Source organism: Mustela erminea, unplaced genomic scaffold, assembly GCF_009829155.1.
Source record: "Mustela erminea isolate mMusErm1 unplaced genomic scaffold, mMusErm1.Pri scaffold_40_arrow_ctg1, whole genome shotgun sequence".
NCBI classification, from domain to species: domain Eukaryota; kingdom Metazoa; phylum Chordata; class Mammalia; order Carnivora; family Mustelidae; genus Mustela; species Mustela erminea.
In genome coordinates, this window is record NW_022476400.1 from 1 (window position 1) to 25,100 (window position 25,100).

General features: G+C 54.7%; 1 long non-coding RNA gene and 8 other non-coding genes across 13 annotated transcripts in view; all 9 read left to right on the plus strand.

Moving 5' to 3' along the window:
• The first annotated feature begins 7 nt into the window (after positions 1–7).
• LOC116583975 overlaps positions 8–25,100 on the plus strand; it is a 62,397-nt gene continuing 37,304 nt past the window's right edge. For 2 of the 5 annotated variants that reach the window (XR_004282994.1, XR_004282995.1), the window contains exons 1-7: positions 8–225; positions 2,713–2,855; positions 5,343–5,485; positions 7,973–8,115; positions 10,603–10,745; positions 13,233–13,375; positions 15,866–16,008. This is a non-coding gene — a long non-coding RNA (uncharacterized LOC116583975). Of the gene's footprint in view, positions 226–2,712; positions 2,856–5,342; positions 5,486–7,972; positions 8,116–10,602; positions 10,746–13,232; positions 13,376–15,865; positions 16,009–16,627; positions 16,644–24,810; positions 24,831–25,100 lie in introns of those variants that run through there. The other 3 variants (XR_004282997.1, XR_004282996.1, XR_004282998.1) reach the window with 3 other exon arrangements.
• LOC116583982 lies at positions 410–502 on the plus strand. The gene has a single exon (XR_004283004.1). It is a non-coding gene; the product is annotated as a small nucleolar RNA SNORD116 (small nucleolar RNA).
• LOC116583983 lies at positions 3,040–3,132 on the plus strand. Its single transcript, XR_004283005.1, has one exon. It is a non-coding gene; the product is annotated as a small nucleolar RNA SNORD116 (small nucleolar RNA).
• On the plus strand, positions 5,670–5,762 carry LOC116583985. The gene has a single exon (XR_004283006.1). It is a non-coding gene; the product is annotated as a small nucleolar RNA SNORD116 (small nucleolar RNA).
• On the plus strand, positions 8,300–8,392 carry LOC116583986. Its single transcript, XR_004283007.1, has one exon. It is a non-coding gene; the product is annotated as a small nucleolar RNA SNORD116 (small nucleolar RNA).
• LOC116583977 lies at positions 10,930–11,022 on the plus strand. Its single transcript, XR_004283000.1, has one exon. It is a non-coding gene; the product is annotated as a small nucleolar RNA SNORD116 (small nucleolar RNA).
• Positions 13,560–13,652, plus strand: LOC116583978. The gene has a single exon (XR_004283001.1). It is a non-coding gene; the product is annotated as a small nucleolar RNA SNORD116 (small nucleolar RNA).
• LOC116583979 lies at positions 16,193–16,285 on the plus strand. The gene has a single exon (XR_004283002.1). It is a non-coding gene; the product is annotated as a small nucleolar RNA SNORD116 (small nucleolar RNA).
• On the plus strand, positions 16,954–17,046 carry LOC116583980. Its single transcript, XR_004283003.1, has one exon. It is a non-coding gene; the product is annotated as a small nucleolar RNA SNORD116 (small nucleolar RNA).

Here is a 25,100-nt window from a genome sequence, read left to right on the forward strand (position 1 = left end):
CCCCACTGCGTGGCACTGGCGTGGAGCCCCTCAGACGTGTCCCTGGGCTGAGGCGTTCCTGTCACTTCTCCCCATGTCCCAGGTGCAGTTGGCTGGACGCGGGTGTCGGTGCCTGTTGGCGAATCCCATTTTCCTGATCCGCGATGCCCTACCTGTGAGGCGAGGACGCCCATCGAGAGGCAGGGTGTGTAGGATGTGGTCAGCTGGGAGTCGCCCACATCTGCAGTAAGTGTCTCTCCCTTGCCACCACGTGCCCGGGTCTTCCCCGAGGCCTCCTTGGCCGAGAATGGTCCCCGTGGCAACCCCGTGGCCTGGGGCTGGGTGTTCACAAGGGCCGGCGTGTCTGAGCTCAGTGGCCGTGCCAGGCTAGAGCCGTCCCTTTGAATGCTCCGTGTCCTGAGACGTGCTCGGATCGATGATGACTCCCTACAAATGCATTCCTTGGAAATCTGAACAAAATGAGTGACAATCCCTACCGTCGTCCTCATCGGAACTGAGGTCCAGCACGTGGTTGCCCGCCAGGAAGTCCGAGAGAGAGATTCAGGCCACCCGAGATCTTTACCGCTAACTCGGAGTGCTTGGCACGTGGGAATGTCGCTCGTCGGGCCGGGGAACTGCTCGGTGGCAGAAGGAGTATGCCCCCTCCGGTAGCAGATGGCCAGCGGGAACCAGGGCCCTCTGGGGTCAAAGGTCTGGCTGCTTCCAGAGAGGCCAGGGAGGTCGTGCATGCCAGAGGTCGGCCGGCCACGTGGCCCATGGCCCCCGAGGCCCTCCCCGCCACTCACGGCTCACCGCCACCAGCACCGCTGTCCTCGCCGCGGTCCCTGGCTTTTGTGCCTCCACCTCCCTGTGCCTTGTCCACTGAGGGCAGAGAGGTTTTAGTCACGGAATGGGAAGAGGATCCTGGGCCAGGAGTGGAGCGTACTTCATCTGCAACGGCGCCACGTCGGAGCGCATGAGGCCCACCGTGGCGGCTGGGCATCCTCAGGGAGTTCCGGGACTGGGCAGGACGGTGACTCCGAGGACATCGCCTGTGCCAGAGCGTCCATCCTTTGGGCCCCGGCCACCATGGAGTTGTACATGGGGGCGGGAGGGAGGCTACATGGCTGCGCACATGGCGGCGGGGAGGAAGCCCTGGGCAGAGACCAAGGCAGCTAGAAGTGTCGTCCCAGGAAAGACTTGGCCACGCGTTGCTGGGATGGGAGGCGGCGGCCCCCGGGCCGCAGGGCCATTTCTCCCCGTGCCAGAGGTTCACGTTGAGTAAGGCTGCCCAGGTGACTGTGAGCCACGAGTGTGCGTGGAGTCTAACCATGGCGGGTGTGATGGGTTTCCTCGCGGTTGGTGGCGGCAGCCCCTGGGCACCCTAGTGGTGCCCGGCTAGGTTCAGTGGGGCAGGTCCTATCTGGAGGGTGACGCCCTTTGCAACGCCGTGGGCTGACCTGGCAGTGGAAGCATTCGTGGAGAGGCTCTTCAGGGTGGGTTGCCGGCACCTGCCTGCTACCCACAAGTCTGTGTTGTCAGTGGACTGCAGGAGGCCGGATCCGGGTGGGGACCTGGGCACGAGAACGGCTCTCATATGGGTGGCAGGCGAGGCTGCGCGATGTGGGAGAGTGCCGACAAGGCCTTGCTGATTGCTGGTCCAAGTCCCATGTGGTTCTGCAGTAGCCTGCATTTGCGATAGATTTAGGGACCCCGGGCCCGGAGCCACTGGGTCCTGTGGCAGGCCAGGCAGTGCTCCGGGTCAGAGGCTCAGCCTCCTGGGCCACCCAAGACCTGGGGCGTGCTGCCCCGACCCATGGGCAATTTCGGGCCAGGGGCCAGATCCCCAGAACTGCTGGCTGCGCCAGCTTCCGGGGGTGCTAATGGGAGGCGGGGGGTCGTGCGGGTGGCATGAGCGCACGGGGTCACCGCCTCTGGCGGTTTGCCCCTGAGCCCACAGGAACGACGTGGACGTGACCTTCTGCAGGGTTGGTTTGTGGTCAGCCCCTCGGGCCGTGGGGTATCTTAGAGCCGGCATGGGTTTTCTCTATGGAGGAAGAGGGGAACGGGCAATGGCACGGAGGGCCATCGGGCCCCACCTGTGGGAGGCCACTTACTCCCACCCCGAACCCGGGGCTCATTGCTCCTAGGGTGACTGCCCTGGAGCCAAGGGGATTTCCCTCGGGTTGGTTCACTGATGCCGCATCGTGTTGCTAGGACGTGCATCTTCTTGTCGGGCCGAGTAGGTGCTGGTTGCGTGGTGGGTACCAACGTTGGGATGCGGCTGGTTGGGGAGGTGCTCCCTCTGGAGTTATAGCCCTCGGGGGAGGGCAAGGTCGCACGGATGCCCCTGGTGCTCGCTGGGGATGCGCCACACGCCGGCCCTTTGTGCACCGATGGAGAAGACAAGTGTTGCCGTATGTGGTTTAGAGACTCGTTTCCATTAAAGGACACAGTGTGCGGGCTGTCCCACGTCTCAAACCCACTGTGCGCCCCTCCCCCCAACACGCTCTCCCCTTCCTGCCACCCTTCCCTCCATTTTCCCCCGCCCGGCCCCGTGCCTGCATGCTTGGAGGCTTCCATGTGTAGACATTGGTCCTCAGGCACGGGACCAGGCACTGCCCATCGTAGGGAGAGGTAGAGCAGAGTGTCCCCACTGCGTGGCACTGGCGTGGAGCCCCTCAGACGTGTCCCTGGGCTGAGGCGTTCCTGTCACTTCTCCCCATGTCCCAGGTGCAGTTGGCTGGACGCGGGTGTCGGTGCCTGTTGGCGAATCCCATTTTCCTGATCCGCGATGCCCTACCTGTGAGGCGAGGACGCCCATCGAGAGGCAGGGTGTGTAGGATGTGGTCAGCTGGGAGTCGCCCACATCTGCAGTAAGTGTCTCTCCCTTGCCACCACGTGCCCGGGTCTTCCCCGAGGCCTCCTTGGCCGAGAATGGTCCCCGTGGCAACCCCGTGGCCTGGGGCTGGGTGTTCACAAGGGCCGGCGTGTCTGAGCTCAGTGGCCGTGCCAGGCTAGAGCCGTCCCTTTGAATGCTCCGTGTCCTGAGACGTGCTCGGATCGATGATGACTCCCTACAAATGCATTCCTTGGAAATCTGAACAAAATGAGTGACAATCCCTACCGTCGTCCTCATCGGAACTGAGGTCCAGCACGTGGTTGCCCGCCAGGAAGTCCGAGAGAGAGATTCAGGCCACCCGAGATCTTTACCGCTAACTCGGAGTGCTTGGCACGTGGGAATGTCGCTCGTCGGGCCGGGGAACTGCTCGGTGGCAGAAGGAGTATGCCCCCTCCGGTAGCAGATGGCCAGCGGGAACCAGGGCCCTCTGGGGTCAAAGGTCTGGCTGCTTCCAGAGAGGCCAGGGAGGTCGTGCATGCCAGAGGTCGGCCGGCCACGTGGCCCATGGCCCCCGAGGCCCTCCCCGCCACTCACGGCTCACCGCCACCAGCACCGCTGTCCTCGCCGCGGTCCCTGGCTTTTGTGCCTCCACCTCCCTGTGCCTTGTCCACTGAGGGCAGAGAGGTTTTAGTCACGGAATGGGAAGAGGATCCTGGGCCAGGAGTGGAGCGTACTTCATCTGCAACGGCGCCACGTCGGAGCGCATGAGGCCCACCGTGGCGGCTGGGCATCCTCAGGGAGTTCCGGGACTGGGCAGGACGGTGACTCCGAGGACATCGCCTGTGCCAGAGCGTCCATCCTTTGGGCCCCGGCCACCATGGAGTTGTACATGGGGGCGGGAGGGAGGCTACATGGCTGCGCACATGGCGGCGGGGAGGAAGCCCTGGGCAGAGACCAAGGCAGCTAGAAGTGTCGTCCCAGGAAAGACTTGGCCACGCGTTGCTGGGATGGGAGGCGGCGGCCCCCGGGCCGCAGGGCCATTTCTCCCCGTGCCAGAGGTTCACGTTGAGTAAGGCTGCCCAGGTGACTGTGAGCCACGAGTGTGCGTGGAGTCTAACCATGGCGGGTGTGATGGGTTTCCTCGCGGTTGGTGGCGGCAGCCCCTGGGCACCCTAGTGGTGCCCGGCTAGGTTCAGTGGGGCAGGTCCTATCTGGAGGGTGACGCCCTTTGCAACGCCGTGGGCTGACCTGGCAGTGGAAGCATTCGTGGAGAGGCTCTTCAGGGTGGGTTGCCGGCACCTGCCTGCTACCCACAAGTCTGTGTTGTCAGTGGACTGCAGGAGGCCGGATCCGGGTGGGGACCTGGGCACGAGAACGGCTCTCATATGGGTGGCAGGCGAGGCTGCGCGATGTGGGAGAGTGCCGACAAGGCCTTGCTGATTGCTGGTCCAAGTCCCATGTGGTTCTGCAGTAGCCTGCATTTGCGATAGATTTAGGGACCCCGGGCCCGGAGCCACTGGGTCCTGTGGCAGGCCAGGCAGTGCTCCGGGTCAGAGGCTCAGCCTCCTGGGCCACCCAAGACCTGGGGCGTGCTGCCCCGACCCATGGGCAATTTCGGGCCAGGGGCCAGATCCCCAGAACTGCTGGCTGCGCCAGCTTCCGGGGGTGCTAATGGGAGGCGGGGGGTCGTGCGGGTGGCATGAGCGCACGGGGTCACCGCCTCTGGCGGTTTGCCCCTGAGCCCACAGGAACGACGTGGACGTGACCTTCTGCAGGGTTGGTTTGTGGTCAGCCCCTCGGGCCGTGGGGTATCTTAGAGCCGGCATGGGTTTTCTCTATGGAGGAAGAGGGGAACGGGCAATGGCACGGAGGGCCATCGGGCCCCACCTGTGGGAGGCCACTTACTCCCACCCCGAACCCGGGGCTCATTGCTCCTAGGGTGACTGCCCTGGAGCCAAGGGGATTTCCCTCGGGTTGGTTCACTGATGCCGCATCGTGTTGCTAGGACGTGCATCTTCTTGTCGGGCCGAGTAGGTGCTGGTTGCGTGGTGGGTACCAACGTTGGGATGCGGCTGGTTGGGGAGGTGCTCCCTCTGGAGTTATAGCCCTCGGGGGAGGGCAAGGTCGCACGGATGCCCCTGGTGCTCGCTGGGGATGCGCCACACGCCGGCCCTTTGTGCACCGATGGAGAAGACAAGTGTTGCCGTATGTGGTTTAGAGACTCGTTTCCATTAAAGGACACAGTGTGCGGGCTGTCCCACGTCTCAAACCCACTGTGCGCCCCTCCCCCCAACACGCTCTCCCCTTCCTGCCACCCTTCCCTCCATTTTCCCCCGCCCGGCCCCGTGCCTGCATGCTTGGAGGCTTCCATGTGTAGACATTGGTCCTCAGGCACGGGACCAGGCACTGCCCATCGTAGGGAGAGGTAGAGCAGAGTGTCCCCACTGCGTGGCACTGGCGTGGAGCCCCTCAGACGTGTCCCTGGGCTGAGGCGTTCCTGTCACTTCTCCCCATGTCCCAGGTGCAGTTGGCTGGACGCGGGTGTCGGTGCCTGTTGGCGAATCCCGTTTTCCTGATCCGCGATGCCCTACCTGTGAGGCGAGGACGCCCATCGAGAGGCAGGGTGTGTAGGATGTGGTCAGCTGGGAGTCGCCCACATCTGCAGTAAGTGTCTCTCCCTTGCCACCACGTGCCCGGGTCTTCCCCGAGGCCTCCTTGGCCGAGAATGGTCCCCGTGGCAACCCCGTGGCCTGGGGCTGGGTGTTCACAAGGGCCGGCGTGTCTGAGCTCAGTGGCCGTGCCAGGCTAGAGCCGTCCCTTTGAATGCTCCGTGTCCTGAGACGTGCTCGGATCGATGATGACTCCCTACAAATGCATTCCTTGGAAATCTGAACAAAATGAGTGACAATCCCTACCGTCGTCCTCATCGGAACTGAGGTCCAGCACGTGGTTGCCCGCCAGGAAGTCCGAGAGAGAGATTCAGGCCACCCGAGATCTTTACCGCTAACTCGGAGTGCTTGGCACGTGGGAATGTCGCTCGTCGGGCCGGGGAACTGCTCGGTGGCAGAAGGAGTATGCCCCCTCCGGTAGCAGATGGCCAGCGGGAACCAGGGCCCTCTGGGGTCAAAGGTCTGGCTGCTTCCAGAGAGGCCAGGGAGGTCGTGCATGCCAGAGGTCGGCCGGCCACGTGGCCCATGGCCCCCGAGGCCCTCCCCGCCACTCACGGCTCACCGCCACCAGCACCGCTGTCCTCGCCGCGGTCCCTGGCTTTTGTGCCTCCACCTCCCTGTGCCTTGTCCACTGAGGGCAGAGAGGTTTTAGTCACGGAATGGGAAGAGGATCCTGGGCCAGGAGTGGAGCGTACTTCATCTGCAACGGCGCCACGTCGGAGCGCATGAGGCCCACCGTGGCGGCTGGGCATCCTCAGGGAGTTCCGGGACTGGGCAGGACGGTGACTCCGAGGACATCGCCTGTGCCAGAGCGTCCATCCTTTGGGCCCCGGCCACCATGGAGTTGTACATGGGGGCGGGAGGGAGGCTACATGGCTGCGCACATGGCGGCGGGGAGGAAGCCCTGGGCAGAGACCAAGGCAGCTAGAAGTGTCGTCCCAGGAAAGACTTGGCCACGCGTTGCTGGGATGGGAGGCGGCGGCCCCCGGGCCGCAGGGCCATTTCTCCCCGTGCCAGAGGTTCACGTTGAGTAAGGCTGCCCAGGTGACTGTGAGCCACGAGTGTGCGTGGAGTCTAACCATGGCGGGTGTGATGGGTTTCCTCGCGGTTGGTGGCGGCAGCCCCTGGGCACCCTAGTGGTGCCCGGCTAGGTTCAGTGGGGCAGGTCCTATCTGGAGGGTGACGCCCTTTGCAACGCCGTGGGCTGACCTGGCAGTGGAAGCATTCGTGGAGAGGCTCTTCAGGGTGGGTTGCCGGCACCTGCCTGCTACCCACAAGTCTGTGTTGTCAGTGGACTGCAGGAGGCCGGATCCGGGTGGGGACCTGGGCACGAGAACGGCTCTCATATGGGTGGCAGGCGAGGCTGCGCGATGTGGGAGAGTGCCGACAAGGCCTTGCTGATTGCTGGTCCAAGTCCCATGTGGTTCTGCAGTAGCCTGCATTTGCGATAGATTTAGGGACCCCGGGCCCGGAGCCACTGGGTCCTGTGGCAGGCCAGGCAGTGCTCCGGGTCAGAGGCTCAGCCTCCTGGGCCACCCAAGACCTGGGGCGTGCTGCCCCGACCCATGGGCAATTTCGGGCCAGGGGCCAGATCCCCAGAACTGCTGGCTGCGCCAGCTTCCGGGGGTGCTAATGGGAGGCGGGGGGTCGTGCGGGTGGCATGAGCGCACGGGGTCACCGCCTCTGGCGGTTTGCCCCTGAGCCCACAGGAACGACGTGGACGTGACCTTCTGCAGGGTTGGTTTGTGGTCAGCCCCTCGGGCCGTGGGGTATCTTAGAGCCGGCATGGGTTTTCTCTATGGAGGAAGAGGGGAACGGGCAATGGCACGGAGGGCCATCGGGCCCCACCTGTGGGAGGCCACTTACTCCCACCCCGAACCCGGGGCTCATTGCTCCTAGGGTGACTGCCCTGGAGCCAAGGGGATTTCCCTCGGGTTGGTTCACTGATGCCGCATCGTGTTGCTAGGACGTGCATCTTCTTGTCGGGCCGAGTAGGTGCTGGTTGCGTGGTGGGTACCAACGTTGGGATGCGGCTGGTTGGGGAGGTGCTCCCTCTGGAGTTATAGCCCTCGGGGGAGGGCAAGGTCGCACGGATGCCCCTGGTGCTCGCTGGGGATGCGCCACACGCCGGCCCTTTGTGCACCGATGGAGAAGACAAGTGTTGCCGTATGTGGTTTAGAGACTCGTTTCCATTAAAGGACACAGTGTGCGGGCTGTCCCACGTCTCAAACCCACTGTGCGCCCCTCCCCCCAACACGCTCTCCCCTTCCTGCCACCCTTCCCTCCATTTTCCCCCGCCCGGCCCCGTGCCTGCATGCTTGGAGGCTTCCATGTGTAGACATTGGTCCTCAGGCACGGGACCAGGCACTGCCCATCGTAGGGAGAGGTAGAGCAGAGTGTCCCCACTGCGTGGCACTGGCGTGGAGCCCCTCAGACGTGTCCCTGGGCTGAGGCGTTCCTGTCACTTCTCCCCATGTCCCAGGTGCAGTTGGCTGGACGCGGGTGTCGGTGCCTGTTGGCGAATCCCATTTTCCTGATCCGCGATGCCCTACCTGTGAGGCGAGGACGCCCATCGAGAGGCAGGGTGTGTAGGATGTGGTCAGCTGGGAGTCGCCCACATCTGCAGTAAGTGTCTCTCCCTTGCCACCACGTGCCCGGGTCTTCCCCGAGGCCTCCTTGGCCGAGAATGGTCCCCGTGGCAACCCCGTGGCCTGGGGCTGGGTGTTCACAAGGGCCGGCGTGTCTGAGCTCAGTGGCCGTGCCAGGCTAGAGCCGTCCCTTTGAATGCTCCGTGTCCTGAGACGTGCTCGGATCGATGATGACTCCCTACAAATGCATTCCTTGGAAATCTGAACAAAATGAGTGACAATCCCTACCGTCGTCCTCATCGGAACTGAGGTCCAGCACGTGGTTGCCCGCCAGGAAGTCCGAGAGAGAGATTCAGGCCACCCGAGATCTTTACCGCTAACTCGGAGTGCTTGGCACGTGGGAATGTCGCTCGTCGGGCCGGGGAACTGCTCGGTGGCAGAAGGAGTATGCCCCCTCCGGTAGCAGATGGCCAGCGGGAACCAGGGCCCTCTGGGGTCAAAGGTCTGGCTGCTTCCAGAGAGGCCAGGGAGGTCGTGCATGCCAGAGGTCGGCCGGCCACGTGGCCCATGGCCCCCGAGGCCCTCCCCGCCACTCACGGCTCACCGCCACCAGCACCGCTGTCCTCGCCGCGGTCCCTGGCTTTTGTGCCTCCACCTCCCTGTGCCTTGTCCACTGAGGGCAGAGAGGTTTTAGTCACGGAATGGGAAGAGGATCCTGGGCCAGGAGTGGAGCGTACTTCATCTGCAACGGCGCCACGTCGGAGCGCATGAGGCCCACCGTGGCGGCTGGGCATCCTCAGGGAGTTCCGGGACTGGGCAGGACGGTGACTCCGAGGACATCGCCTGTGCCAGAGCGTCCATCCTTTGGGCCCCGGCCACCATGGAGTTGTACATGGGGGCGGGAGGGAGGCTACATGGCTGCGCACATGGCGGCGGGGAGGAAGCCCTGGGCAGAGACCAAGGCAGCTAGAAGTGTCGTCCCAGGAAAGACTTGGCCACGCGTTGCTGGGATGGGAGGCGGCGGCCCCCGGGCCGCAGGGCCATTTCTCCCCGTGCCAGAGGTTCACGTTGAGTAAGGCTGCCCAGGTGACTGTGAGCCACGAGTGTGCGTGGAGTCTAACCATGGCGGGTGTGATGGGTTTCCTCGCGGTTGGTGGCGGCAGCCCCTGGGCACCCTAGTGGTGCCCGGCTAGGTTCAGTGGGGCAGGTCCTATCTGGAGGGTGACGCCCTTTGCAACGCCGTGGGCTGACCTGGCAGTGGAAGCATTCGTGGAGAGGCTCTTCAGGGTGGGTTGCCGGCACCTGCCTGCTACCCACAAGTCTGTGTTGTCAGTGGACTGCAGGAGGCCGGATCCGGGTGGGGACCTGGGCACGAGAACGGCTCTCATATGGGTGGCAGGCGAGGCTGCGCGATGTGGGAGAGTGCCGACAAGGCCTTGCTGATTGCTGGTCCAAGTCCCATGTGGTTCTGCAGTAGCCTGCATTTGCGATAGATTTAGGGACCCCGGGCCCGGAGCCACTGGGTCCTGTGGCAGGCCAGGCAGTGCTCCGGGTCAGAGGCTCAGCCTCCTGGGCCACCCAAGACCTGGGGCGTGCTGCCCCGACCCATGGGCAATTTCGGGCCAGGGGCCAGATCCCCAGAACTGCTGGCTGCGCCAGCTTCCGGGGGTGCTAATGGGAGGCGGGGGGTCGTGCGGGTGGCATGAGCGCACGGGGTCACCGCCTCTGGCGGTTTGCCCCTGAGCCCACAGGAACGACGTGGACGTGACCTTCTGCAGGGTTGGTTTGTGGTCAGCCCCTCGGGCCGTGGGGTATCTTAGAGCCGGCATGGGTTTTCTCTATGGAGGAAGAGGGGAACGGGCAATGGCACGGAGGGCCATCGGGCCCCACCTGTGGGAGGCCACTTACTCCCACCCCGAACCCGGGGCTCATTGCTCCTAGGGTGACTGCCCTGGAGCCAAGGGGATTTCCCTCGGGTTGGTTCACTGATGCCGCATCGTGTTGCTAGGACGTGCATCTTCTTGTCGGGCCGAGTAGGTGCTGGTTGCGTGGTGGGTACCAACGTTGGGATGCGGCTGGTTGGGGAGGTGCTCCCTCTGGAGTTATAGCCCTCGGGGGAGGGCAAGGTCGCACGGATGCCCCTGGTGCTCGCTGGGGATGCGCCACACGCCGGCCCTTTGTGCACCGATGGAGAAGACAAGTGTTGCCGTATGTGGTTTAGAGACTCGTTTCCATTAAAGGACACAGTGTGCGGGCTGTCCCACGTCTCAAACCCACTGTGCGCCCCTCCCCCCAACACGCTCTCCCCTTCCTGCCACCCTTCCCTCCATTTTCCCCCGCCCGGCCCCGTGCCTGCATGCTTGGAGGCTTCCATGTGTAGACATTGGTCCTCAGGCACGGGACCAGGCACTGCCCATCGTAGGGAGAGGTAGAGCAGAGTGTCCCCACTGCGTGGCACTGGCGTGGAGCCCCTCAGACGTGTCCCTGGGCTGAGGCGTTCCTGTCACTTCTCCCCATGTCCCAGGTGCAGTTGGCTGGACGCGGGTGTCGGTGCCTGTTGGCGAATCCCATTTTCCTGATCCGCGATGCCCTACCTGTGAGGCGAGGACGCCCATCGAGAGGCAGGGTGTGTAGGATGTGGTCAGCTGGGAGTCGCCCACATCTGCAGTAAGTGTCTCTCCCTTGCCACCACGTGCCCGGGTCTTCCCCGAGGCCTCCTTGGCCGAGAATGGTCCCCGTGGCAACCCCGTGGCCTGGGGCTGGGTGTTCACAAGGGCCGGCGTGTCTGAGCTCAGTGGCCGTGCCAGGCTAGAGCCGTCCCTTTGAATGCTCCGTGTCCTGAGACGTGCTCGGATCGATGATGACTCCCTACAAATGCATTCCTTGGAAATCTGAACAAAATGAGTGACAATCCCTACCGTCGTCCTCATCGGAACTGAGGTCCAGCACGTGGTTGCCCGCCAGGAAGTCCGAGAGAGAGATTCAGGCCACCCGAGATCTTTACCGCTAACTCGGAGTGCTTGGCACGTGGGAATGTCGCTCGTCGGGCCGGGGAACTGCTCGGTGGCAGAAGGAGTATGCCCCCTCCGGTAGCAGATGGCCAGCGGGAACCAGGGCCCTCTGGGGTCAAAGGTCTGGCTGCTTCCAGAGAGGCCAGGGAGGTCGTGCATGCCAGAGGTCGGCCGGCCACGTGGCCCATGGCCCCCGAGGCCCTCCCCGCCACTCACGGCTCACCGCCACCAGCACCGCTGTCCTCGCCGCGGTCCCTGGCTTTTGTGCCTCCACCTCCCTGTGCCTTGTCCACTGAGGGCAGAGAGGTTTTAGTCACGGAATGGGAAGAGGATCCTGGGCCAGGAGTGGAGCGTACTTCATCTGCAACGGCGCCACGTCGGAGCGCATGAGGCCCACCGTGGCGGCTGGGCATCCTCAGGGAGTTCCGGGACTGGGCAGGACGGTGACTCCGAGGACATCGCCTGTGCCAGAGCGTCCATCCTTTGGGCCCCGGCCACCATGGAGTTGTACATGGGGGCGGGAGGGAGGCTACATGGCTGCGCACATGGCGGCGGGGAGGAAGCCCTGGGCAGAGACCAAGGCAGCTAGAAGTGTCGTCCCAGGAAAGACTTGGCCACGCGTTGCTGGGATGGGAGGCGGCGGCCCCCGGGCCGCAGGGCCATTTCTCCCCGTGCCAGAGGTTCACGTTGAGTAAGGCTGCCCAGGTGACTGTGAGCCACGAGTGTGCGTGGAGTCTAACCATGGCGGGTGTGATGGGTTTCCTCGCGGTTGGTGGCGGCAGCCCCTGGGCACCCTAGTGGTGCCCGGCTAGGTTCAGTGGGGCAGGTCCTATCTGGAGGGTGACGCCCTTTGCAACGCCGTGGGCTGACCTGGCAGTGGAAGCATTCGTGGAGAGGCTCTTCAGGGTGGGTTGCCGGCACCTGCCTGCTACCCACAAGTCTGTGTTGTCAGTGGACTGCAGGAGGCCGGATCCGGGTGGGGACCTGGGCACGAGAACGGCTCTCATATGGGTGGCAGGCGAGGCTGCGCGATGTGGGAGAGTGCCGACAAGGCCTTGCTGATTGCTGGTCCAAGTCCCATGTGGTTCTGCAGTAGCCTGCATTTGCGATAGATTTAGGGACCCCGGGCCCGGAGACACTGGGTCCTGTGGCAGGCCAGGCAGTGCTCCGGGTCAGAGGCTCAGCCTCCTGGGCCACCCAAGACCTGGGGCGTGCTGCCCCGACCCATGGGCAATTTCGGGCCAGGGGCCAGATCCCCAGAACTGCTGGCTGCGCCAGCTTCCGGGGGTGCTAATGGGAGGCGGGGGGTCGTGCGGGTGGCATGAGCGCACGGGGTCACCGCCTCTGGCGGTTTGCCCCTGAGCCCACAGGAACGACGTGGACGTGACCTTCTGCAGGGTTGGTTTGTGGTCAGCCCCTCGGGCCGTGGGGTATCTTAGAGCCGGCATGGGTTTTCTCTATGGAGGAAGAGGGGAACGGGCAATGGCACGGAGGGCCATCGGGCCCCACCTGTGGGAGGCCACTTACTCCCACCCCGAACCCGGGGCTCGTTGCTCCTAGGGTGACTGCCCCGGAGCCAAGGGGATTTCCCTCGGGTTGGTTCACTGATGCCGCATCGTGTTGCTAGGACGTGCATCTTCTTGTCGGGCCGAGTAGGTGCTGGTTGCGTGGTGGGTACCAACGTTGGGATGCGGCTGGTTGGGGAGGTGCTCCCTCTGGAGTTATAGCCCTCGGGGGAGGGCAAGGTCGCACGGATGCCCCTGGTGCTCGCTGGGGATGCGCCACACGCCGGCCCTTTGTGCACCGATGGAGAAGACAAGTGTTGCCGTATGTGGTTTAGAGACTCGTTTCCATTAAAGGACACAGTGTGCGGGCTGTCCCACGTCTCAAACCCACTGTGCGCCCCTCCCCCCAACACGCTCTCCCCTTCCTGCCACCCTTCCCTCCATTTTCCCCCGCCCGGCCCCGTGCCTGCATGCTTGGAGGCTTCCATGTGTAGACATTGGTCCTCAGGCACGGGACCAGGCACTGCCCATCGTAGGGAGAGGTAGAGCAGAGTGTCCCCACTGCGTGGCACTGGCGTGGAGCCCCTCAGACGTGTCCCTGGGCTGAGGCGTTCCTGTCACTTCTCCCCATGTCCCAGGTGCAGTTGGCTGGACGCGGGTGTCGGTGCCTGTTGGCGAATCCCATTTTCCTGATCCGCGATGCCCTACCTGTGAGGCGAGGACGCCCATCGAGAGGCAGGGTGTGTAGGATGTGGTCAGCTGGGAGTCGCCCACATCTGCAGTAAGTGTCTCTCCCTTGCCACCACGTGCCCGGGTCTTCCCCGAGGCCTCCTTGGCCGAGAATGGTCCCCGTGGCAACCCCGTGGCCTGGGGCTGGGTGTTCACAAGGGCCGGCGTGTCTGAGCTCAGTGGCCGTGCCAGGCTAGAGCCGTCCCTTTGAATGCTCCGTGTCCTGAGACGTGCTCGGATCGATGATGACTCCCTACAAATGCATTCCTTGGAAATCTGAACAAAATGAGTGACAATCCCTACCGTCGTCCTCATCGGAACTGAGGTCCAGCACGTGGTTGCCCGCCAGGAAGTCCGAGAGAGAGATTCAGGCCACCCGAGATCTTTACCGCTAACTCGGAGTGCTTGGCACGTGGGAATGTCGCTCGTCGGGCCGGGGAACTGCTCGGTGGCAGAAGGAGTATGCCCCCTCCGGTAGCAGATGGCCAGCGGGAACCAGGGCCCTCTGGGGTCAAAGGTCTGGCTGCTTCCAGAGAGGCCAGGGAGGTCGTGCATGCCAGAGGTCGGCCGGCCACGTGGCCCATGGCCCCCGAGGCCCTCCCCGCCACTCACGGCTCACCGCCACCAGCACCGCTGTCCTCGCCGCGGTCCCTGGCTTTTGTGCCTCCACCTCCCTGTGCCTTGTCCACTGAGGGCAGAGAGGTTTTAGTCACGGAATGGGAAGAGGATCCTGGGCCAGGAGTGGAGCGTACTTCATCTGCAACGGCGCCACGTCGGAGCGCATGAGGCCCACCGTGGCGGCTGGGCATCCTCAGGGAGTTCCGGGACTGGGCAGGACGGTGACTCCGAGGACATCGCCTGTGCCAGAGCGTCCATCCTTTGGGCCCCGGCCACCATGGAGTTGTACATGGGGGCGGGAGGGAGGCTACATGGCTGCGCACATGGCGGCGGGGAGGAAGCCCTGGGCAGAGACCAAGGCAGCTAGAAGTGTCGTCCCAGGAAAGACTTGGCCACGCGTTGCTGGGATGGGAGGCGGCGGCCCCCGGGCCGCAGGGCCATTTCTCCTCTTGCTAGAGTTTCACGTTGAGTAAGGCTGCCCAGGTGACTGTGAGCCACGAGTGTGCGTGGAGTCTAACCATGGCGGGTCTGATGGGTTTCCTCGCGGTTGGTGGCGGCAGCCCCTGGGCACCCTAGTGGTGCCCGGCTAGGTTCAGTGGGGCAGGTCCTATCTGGAGGGTGACGCCCTTTGCAACGCCGTGGGCTGACCTGGCAGTGGAAGCATTCGTGGAGAGGCTCTTCAGGGTGTGTTGCCGGCACCTGCCTGCTTCCCACTAGTCTGTGTTGCCAATTGGACTGCAGCAGGCAGAATCCGGGTGGGGACGGTGCACGAATATGGCTCTCATATGGGTGGCAGGCGAGGCTGCGTGATGTGGGAGAGTGCCGTCAAGGCCTTGCTGCCTGCTCGTCCAAGTCACATGTGGTTCTGCAGTGGCCTGCATTTGCGATAGATTTAGGGACCCCTGGCCCAGAGACTTGTATCCTGTGGCAGGCTAGGTAGTGTTCCGGGTCAGATGCTCAGCCTCCTGTGCTTGGGAAGACCTGGGGCGTGCTGCCCTGACCCATGGGCTATTTCGGGCCAGGTGCCAGATCTCCAGAACTGCTGGCTGCACCAGCTTCCAAGGGTGCTAATGTGAGGCGGGGTTGACAGGCCGGTGGCATTAGCGCTCGGGGTCACCGCTTCTCGCAGTTTGCTCCTGAGCCCACAGGAACGACGTGGACGTGACCTTCTGCAGGGTTGGTTTGTGGTCACCCCCTCGTTACCTGGGGTATCTTGGAGCCGGCATGGGTTTTCTCTATGGAGGAAGCAAGGGGATCGGGCCATGGCATGGAGGGCAGCAGCGTTGAGCCCCACTTGTGGGAGGCCACTTACTCCCACCCCGAACCCGGGGCTCATTGCTCCTAGGGTGATTGCCCTGGAGCCAAGGGGATTTCCCTTGGGTTGGTTCACTGATGCCTCATCGTGTTTCTGTGACGTGCATCTCCTTGTCGGGCCGAGTAGTTGATGGGTGCATGGTGGGTACCAACATTGGGAGGCAGCTAGTTGGGGAGGTGCTCGCTCTGGGGTCATACTCCTCTGGGGAGGCCGAGGTCGCATGGATGCCCCTGGTGCTCACTGGGGATGCGCCACACACGGTCCCTGTGTTCACCCGATGGAGGAGACGAGTGTTGCCGTATGTGGTCTAGGGACTCTTTTCCATTAAAGGACACAGTGTGTGCGCTGTCCCACGTCTCAAACCCACTGTGCGCCCCCCCCCACTCTCTCCCCTTCCTGCTACCCTTCCCTCCATACCCCCGACGCCCGACCCGTGTCTGCACGCCTGGGGACTTCCATGTGTAGGCATTAGTCCTCAGGCACGGGACCAGGCACTGCCCATCATAGGGAGAGGTAGAGCAGAGTTTCCCCACTGCGTGGCACTGGCGTGGAACCCTATAGACGTTTCCCTGGGCTGAGGCGCTCCTGTCACTTCTCCCCATGTCCCAGGTGGAGTTGGCTGGACGCGGGTGTCGGTGCCTGTTGGCGAATCCCATTTTCCTGATCCGCGATGCCCTACCTGTGAGCCGAGGACGCCCATGGAGAGTCAGGGTGTGTAGGCTGTGGTCACCTGGGAGTCGCCCACATCTGCGGTAAGTGTCTCGCCCCTGCCACCATGTGCTCAGGTCTTTCCAGAGGCCTCCTTGGCTGAGAATGGCCCCCTTGGCAACCCCGTGGCCTGGGGCTGGGTGTTCACAAGGGCCGGCGTGTCTGAGCTCAGTGGCCGTGCCAGGCTAGAGCCTGCCCTGTGAATGCTCTGTGTCCTGAGATTTGCTCAGATCGATGATGACTCCCTACAAATGCATTCCTTGGAAATCTGAACAAAATGAGTGACAATCCCTACCGTAGTCCTCATCAGAACTGAGGTCCCGCACGTGGTTCCCTGCCAGGAATTCCGAGTGAGGGAGTTAGGCCACCCGAGATTATTACCGTGAATTCGGAGTGCTCAGCACGTGGGGATGTCACCCCTCTGGCTGGGTCATTGCTCCTTTTTCGAGGGAGATCACCCCCTCCTGTAGCAGATGGCCTGTGGTGACCAGGGCCCTGATCCACTGAATCCTCCGTATGTAGGCATTGGTCCTCAGTCCCGGCACCAGCCCCCCGTTGTAGGGTGAGGTGGAACAGATTATCCCCACTTCTGTCTGTGACTTGGTCCTCCGCAGACGTGTCCACCTTGCTGTGGAGCTCCTGTCACTTCTCCCCATGCCCCAGGTGGTGTTGGCTGGACATGGGTGTTGTAGACATCAGTGAGTCCCATTTGCCTGATTCTCGATACCTGGCCTGCCTGGAGAGGATGGGCCTTTAGAGCCATGAGGTGTGGTTTGCGGTTATCTTAGAGTAGCCTTGTCTGCAGTAAGTGGATTGCCCCTTTCACCTCCTGCCCTGGTCATTCCTGCGGCCTTCTGTACCAAGGATCGCTCCCCTGGCCATACTTTGGCCTAGCCATTTGTTTTCATGAGGGCCGACATGCCTGAACTCAGTGGCTGTCCCAGGCTTTAGCCCTACCCTTTTCACGTACCATGTCCTTAGATGATCTCAGATTGGTGATGACTCCCTACAAATGCATTCCTTAGAAATCTGAACAAAATGAGTACCAATCTTTACTGTCGTCCTCACTGGGAATGAGTTCCAGCACGTGGTTCTGCACCCAGGCCACCTGAGAATATTGCTGGAGCTCGTAGTGCTCGGCACATTGAGATGGCACCTGGGAACATCTCCATGGCAAAGGAAGACCTGTCCCCTCCTGTAGTGGAGGGGGCCTCTGCCCCTCCCTTGTCCTTTTGCCTTGTCTGTTCCAGGGCTGAGAGGTTTTGGATACAGGATGGGAGGAGGGCCCTGGGCCAGGCATGAGACAAGCTTCCTCCTTAGCTGCTCTGCATCAGAGTTCACACAGCCCACCATGCTTTCTGGGCAGGCTCAGGGGGCTCTGGGCCTGGGCAAGGTCGGTGACTCTGATCGCATCCCCTGGGCGAGTGCGTCCACCCTGTAGACTTTGGCCAGTGTGAAGGTTTACAGGGACGTGGGAGGGATGTCACAGGGCTGTGGCACATGGGGGCCCCGAGGAAGCCCTGGGTAGAGACTGAAGCAGCTAGAACCATTGTCCCAAGAGCAACCTGGCCTTGTGACATCAATGTTTGTGTCTTGTGGATCCCCCGTGCTTGGGTTTTGGATAGGAGCCTGGAGGACTATCCAAGGCTAGGGGTGGGGCAGGCTTCTTCATCTGTTGCGTGGCAGAGGACACATAATATGCTGTTATGTTTCCTTGTGGTTGTCTAGTATATTTAGTGTCATTTGGGTCTTGATCTTTTTGCATTTCTGTCTACCCTGCCTGGGATATACCATCTTTTTAGAGTGTGTTTCTTTGCCTCTTATTTCATTTTCCCCTTTAAATGTGTATCTTCTTTTTTTGAGTCTGCCTGTCATCTTCACTTGCTTAGGTAGGATCACAGTATAAATGATTTTTTTTTTCAACTTTTTATTTACTAGATGTGTTATAGTATTTGTGTGATTTTTCTTTCTCTCATCTTCACACTTTGTACTGCAAAATTTTTTGTCTTTTTTTATTTTCTGTGTTTCCATATATGCTGTTTATTTTTTTCATTTTTAGAAATCATGAATTTTTAAAATTTATTTTTATTTATTTTCAGCATAACAGTATTCATTATTTTTGCACCACACCTAGTGCTCTATGCAATCTGTGCCCTCTATAATACCCACCACCTGGTACCCCAACCTCCCACACCCCCGCCACTTCAAAGCCCTCAGATTGTTTTTCAGAGTCCATAGTCTCTCATGATTCACCTCCCCTTCCAATTTCCCCCAACTCCCTTCTCCTCTCCATCTCCCCATGTCCTCCATTCTATTTGTTTTGCTCCACAAATAAGTGAAACCATATGATAATTGACTCTCTCTGCTTGACTTATTTCACTCAGCATAATCTCTTCCAGTCCCGTCCATGTTGATACAAAAGTTGGGTATTCATCCTTTCTGATGGAGGCATAATACTCCATAGTGTATTTGGACCACATCTTCCTTATCCATTCTTCCGTTGAAGGGCATCTTTGTTCTTTCCACAGTTTGGCGACCAAGGCCATTGCTGCTATAAACATTGGGGTAGAGATGGCCCTTCTTTTCACGACATCTGTATCTTTGGGGTAAATACCCAGTAGTGCAATAGCAGAGTCATAGGGAAGCTCTATTTTTAATTTCTTGAGGAATCTCCATACTGTTCTCCAAAGAGGCTGCACTAACTTGCATTCCCTCCAACAGTGGAAGAGGGTTCCCCTTTCTCCACATCCCCTCCAACACATGTTGTTTCCTGTCTTGCTAATTTTGGCCATTCGAACTGGTGTAAGGTGATATCTCAATGTGGTTTTGATTTGAATCTCCCTGAGGGCTAGTGATGATGAACATTTTTTGCCTGTGTCTGCTAGCCATTTGTATGTCTTCATAGGAGAAGTGTCTGTTCAAATCTTCTGTCCATTTTTGATATGATTATCTGTTTTGTGTGTGTTGAGTTTGAGGACTTCTTTATAGATCCTGGATATCAACCTTGTGTACTGTCATTTGCAAATATCATCTCCCATTCCGTGGGTTGCCTCTTTGTTTTGTTGACTGTTTTCTTTGCTGTGCAGAAGCTTTTGATTCTGATGAAGTCCCAAAAGAAATCATGAATTTTTTAGTGACGGACTTTTTTTGTTTCATTTGGCATTTCTCCTTGAGTTAGATTTATTTTTATGTGTGTATTTCAGCTTTATTTTTACATCGTATTATTGATCTCCAATAATTATAACTGTGAATCTTTAGCCAAATGATTTACTTTATGAAATATTTATTTTCCTAAATTTCTTGGTGTTGATATTTCCCAGTCCTTTTTGGATTTGTTTTTTCCAGTGGAGTATACTGCACTGTGTTTGTCCTATTAACTGTGCTTTTAAATGTTTTTTGTACAGTTCAGGTAGCCATGTTCCTTCAGTTGCTAGTGTTCTTGCAGGGTCACTTTTGATGATGACAATCTCATGGTTTTGTGGTCTTGTTCTTTCAAGTGTAGTTGTTTTGAATGTTACCTGAGGCTCTCGGTCCACATTTTATCAAATTTATATTTGGAACAATATATTCAGTAACATTTTTAGTTTCCATGGAAGGTAGTAGATTTTATTGAAGTCTATCTCTATCTTTTTTAAAGATTTTATTTATTTAACACAGAGACACACAGAGAGAGAGGGTATACAAACAGTGGGAGATGGAGAGGGAGAAGCAGGCCTCCTGACAAGCAGGGAGCCCAATGCAGGGCATGATCACAGGACCCTGGGATCATGACTGGAGCCAAAGCAGACACTTAACCAACGGACCCACCCAGGTGCCCCTGAAGTGTATCTCTTATATTTAGGTCATACAATGTGTCATGATTCACATTCCCATATGTTAGATATTAATATTCAGATATATGATTACTTATTGTGAATTCAGGAAGCTTTATATAACCAATATATTATACTTTGATTAATTTCACTCATATTTAACTTTCTACATATATAAGTATCTATCCATTACTTTCTATAGTCAATTATTTATAAAATGTTAATGGAATTGAACTTTTCTCATTTGTTTTCCAAATATCCTTTTTTTACTGAAATGTCAGATGAATAATTTTTGTTTTTGTTAGTGAAATCATATTTTTAGGTTTATATTACCAATGTAGTTTTCTGTTTGACTTTCATTATGTTACCATATTTCTAATGATGTCATATTGAGAATCTTAATTTATCATGTTATTTTTGTGACTGTTTTAGGTTAAGTTCTTTTTCCCATGATTAGATAAAATCCATTGATTCATACTAAATTCTTTTAATATTTTCCTGTTTTGTCTACATGAATAATGAGCCCATCTGGTGAGAATTTTATATCATTTTAAAGTTTCTTTCTTTCTTTTTTTTTTTTTTTTTACAAATTCTCCTTGTTGTCTGAAGTTAGCTTTATTTTGTTTCTATAGATCTTGTGGTTACAAAATACATGTTTATCATCACAAATTTAAAATCTTTGTGAGACTACTACATCATGATTTTTAATCCTTTTTTGGCATCTGCTGATTTTCTCTTCTCTTTCTATTGTACTATGAGGCCTTATAATCTATTCATGCTCTCTTTTTTAAAATTTCCAGTATTTTTGCTCTTTTCTTCTTAAAATATTTAAAAATATCATAGTAAGTTAATTTATATAGTTAAATTTAATTGTATATATGCAGTGGATTTTACTGTCTTTTGCTTGGTTGACAAAATGTATGATGTGTATTTTTTACTATAGTTCAAGGTGGACAGAAGTGGGTTTCATAAGTTTATCCTTTGTTGTATTACATAAAGGAGCTCTTCATGTATAGTTCTGCCAAAATATCTTCAAATGCCAATGGAAATTCTCACATCAGTAAGCATTTTGTCCTGAAAACACTGATATTTCTCTCATGGCATTGTGGCACTTCAATGACAATGAGACTCTGGCTATTCTAATCAGTAAGATTAGATCTGGGTCATCAGTGATTCTGGTCTCCATGATCAAGTTAGTATGGATCAAGGTCTCCTAGGGTAAGAAAATCCTGAGTGCTCAGTGTCACCATGTATCTCATTCTGATGGTTGCTTCTATAAATGTTCCTGGATAAATTATGACTCCACAGATGGATCTTGTTGAAATATGAACGCAGTGAGTAACAAAAATAACTTCTATAAGTGAAGGCATTCCAACCCATAGATTATGCTAAACAAAAATGTGAAGGGAATTTTAATTTGGTCCACAAGTATTACCAAAAAAAAAAAAAGTACTGTGGTATTTGAAAAATAACATGCTGGCATGTGCTAGAGGAAATGAACTGTAGAAAGGTCTATATAACCAATTGCAGAATGTTACTATAACTTTTGGCTGCCAGTACCTACAAGTCTACAAGATAAGTATCTATAAGTCATAAATAGATCCTGTGGATCACCACTTAAATGATAAATTCTGTGACTACCTTTGATCTATTTATATGTTTGAATTGCCAGAATCTTCTGAGTCATGATCAGTGTCTCTAGTGTGACTGGATTATTAAAATCCAAAGATACTATTAAATTTTATTTATTATTTTCTATTAAGTGGAACAATTGTATTTAAATTGAAAAGTAGGTACCCTATGTACAATCTTCATATTTTAATTTGCTTGTCATCCCAGTCACTAGGGATGATTGGATCAGTTGTTTACACATGTTTTATTTTTTTCTATAACCTGAGCAAGAAATTTCATATACTTTCAAGTGATGGCTTCAACTACATGCTAGGTTAAACATTTTTAGATGTGAGATGATTATATTTAAAATTATTGGATTCTTACATGAATTTCATTGGCCACTTTCATATATCATCAGTGGGTTTCTAATGTGTTTATAGAGACACTCTAGTTATAATACATGATTTTGTATGAGCGTGCTGGGAAATTTTTGAGAAAAATATCTTAGAAGCAATTATTTCTGTACTACTTTGATCAAAATTTGAGCATAGTCATTCTTGTCATCAGATGGTCCAATGACTATCCATTATGAATTCTTATAACTTTTTATACTAAATATTCCACTAGGAAAATTTTGTTTTGCAATTTCTCTGTTTTCCTATGTAATTTGTAGACTGAGTGTAGTATTAGAATTCCATGGACTTTCATCACTGCACCAATGAAGTGCTTATTTTGAAATGCTCCCTTATCTGGAAAGGAAAGAAACAATTGACCCCTGATACAACACACAGTTTATAGTAAATTTATGTATCTCTCTTATTATTTTTTAAGTAATCAAAAATTTAATTGAGTTAGTGGACAGTTAATACAAACTATTATTAGCATCAATAATCCATTGGGTTATGTGAAGCTTCAGACTCCCTTATTTTCCATATTTTATTCTTTCCCCTACTTCAAATAATCAGAAACATCCTACAGGTATAATAAATTAGTATATTTTTACATAAAGGTACATAGTAAGCCTTGTCTTTTGCCATTTTGGCAGATGGTCATATATACCTTTTAGATTTCCACATTTATACTTTTACCACAGGCAAGTGTGGACCAAACACTGGGTTTCATATAGATGGTTTATTCCTTCTCCTTGATGTATGACATGAAGAAAAGTATTGAGAGTAATTCTGCCTCCCATCCTTAAGGGCCATTGGGAATTTTAACATCAGTAAGCATTTTGTCCTGAAAGTGCTGACATCCCTCTTAGTGAATCGTAACACTCCAATAAGACTGGCTATGCTAGTCAGCCATGAGGCTGGGTCAGCATTTCCCAGGTTGATAGAATCCTGATTGCTCTAGTATCTATCACAGCTCTCATTCTAAATATCTATTTTATAAATGTGCTTCTATCAGTAAAGTCTTCAAAAATGGGTCTTGTAGAAATCTTAACAAAATAAGTAACAAATCACTTCTATAAGCTGAACTCCAGGATAGGGACCATGCAAGGCATAAACTCTGGAGAATTCAGTTGATGAGGTAGTAGTACCAACAGGGTATTTGAAAGCTAACCAGAATGCATAAATTAAGGGAAAGTAATTCTATAGTTGTCTACAAGTATCTAATTGTTGGGGAAAATGGCACCATTTTATTTGCCACATGGGTAGCATCTATGTACTCATAGTAAACAGACCATGGATAACCAACTCATGAATAATGAACTCAGTGGAAAATGGCTGTACATACCCTTAAGTCATTCATGCTATTTTCTTAGATTACTCTTCTGAATGAGGAGCAGTATATTGAGATCTATTAGAGAACCTATTTGAAAGAACTTGTGAGTCTCATTTGTCCTTTATCTCAAGTAGAACAAATGAATGATGATTTTCGAGTTGATTTTATTCCTGTGAATGTTTTAGAATGTATTTTAATTAGATTGGTGATATAGTCATGGGAAGTGGAATAGCTTTTTTTCCTTCTTCTTCTTATCATCCAAGGGGCAATTTTCTAGACGTTAGAGTAAAGGGTTCAGGTAGATAGTACATGAAACATTTTTTAAATAATTAAATAAATAAATTTCTCATTCTTGGTATTCAAGATATATTTCACTGGCTGATATTTCTTCAGCTGATTTTATAAGTATTTAAAGGTGGATTATAGTCATAATGGATGACACTAAGGGGGATAATTGGGGAAATTTTGACACCATTGTCTTCTAAATAAAAGATGACGTTCTATGCTACTCTCTTTCAAGGAGTGAATATAATTTTCTTGTCAGGTAGGTTGTCTCATGCATATCTATATATTTAATTCCTTGGAACCTGTTAATTATAGATATTTAATTAGGAAGGTTTTCTTTTCAATGCTTCCCCCAAGCATTATTGTTTGGAAGTGACTTTGAAATTGCCTGAAATTGTTCTTTCTACACCACAGGAAATGTTGATGTTGTTACTTTTACAAATACCCCTTTCTAGAAATGACCAGAACACTGATTTCCAAAGATAACATTACAAATTTTTTAGGCTTTTTTGAAAAACTTAATTTCTTTTCAGTGTAACAGATTTCATTGTTTATGCACAACACCCAGTGCTCCATGCAATACGTGCCCTCCATAATACTACCACCACCAGGCTCATCCAACCTCCCACCCCCCTCCCTTTCAAAACCCTCAGATTGTTTTTCAGAGTCCATAGCCTCTCATGGTTCACCTCCCCCTCCAATTTCCCTCAACTCCCTTCTTCTCTCCATTTCCCCATGTCCTCCATGTTATTTGTTATGCTCCACAAATAAGTGAAACCATATGACAATTGACTCTCTCTGCTTGACTTATTTCACGCAGCATAATCTCTTCCAGTCCCATCCATGTTGCTACAAAAGTTGGGTATTTATCCTTTCTGATGGAAGCATAATACTCCATAGTGTATATAGACCACATCTTCCTTATCCATTTGTCCATTGAAGGGCATCTTGGTTCTTTCCACAGTTTGGCGATCGTGGCCATTGCTGCTATGAACATTGGGGTACAGATGCCCTTCTTTTCACCACATCTGTTTCTTTGGTGTAAATACCCAGGAGTGCAATTGCAGGGTCATAGGGAAGCTCTATTTTTAATTTCTTGAGGAATCTCCACACTGTTCTCCAAAGTGGCTGCACCAACTTGCATTCCCACCAACAGTGTAAGAGGGTTCCCCTTTCTCCACATCCTCTCCAACACATGTTGTTTCCTGTCTTGCTAATTTTGGCCATTCTAACTGGTATACGGTGGTATCTCAATGTGGTTTTAATTTGAATCTCCCTGATGGCTAGTGATGATGAACATTATTTCATGTGTCTGAATAGCCATTTGTATGTCTTCTCAACTTTTTTTTTTAAGATTTTATTTTATTTATTTGACAGAGAGAGATAACAGATAGGTAGAGAGGCTGGCAGAGAGAGAGAGAGAGAGAGAGAGGGAAGCAGGCTCCCTGCCGAGCAGAGAGCCCAATAGAGACTCGATCCCAGGACCCTGAGATCATGACCTGAGCCGAAGGCAGCGGCTTAACCCACTGAGCCACCCAGGTGTCCCTGTCTTCTCAACTTTTAATAAATTTATTTTTCATGGATCACTCATTTATTTTTTTAATTTTTATTTAAATTCTGGTTGGTTAACATACAGTGTAATATCAGTTTTGAATGTGCAATATAGTCATTCAGAAGTTTCATACAACACCTGTTGCTCA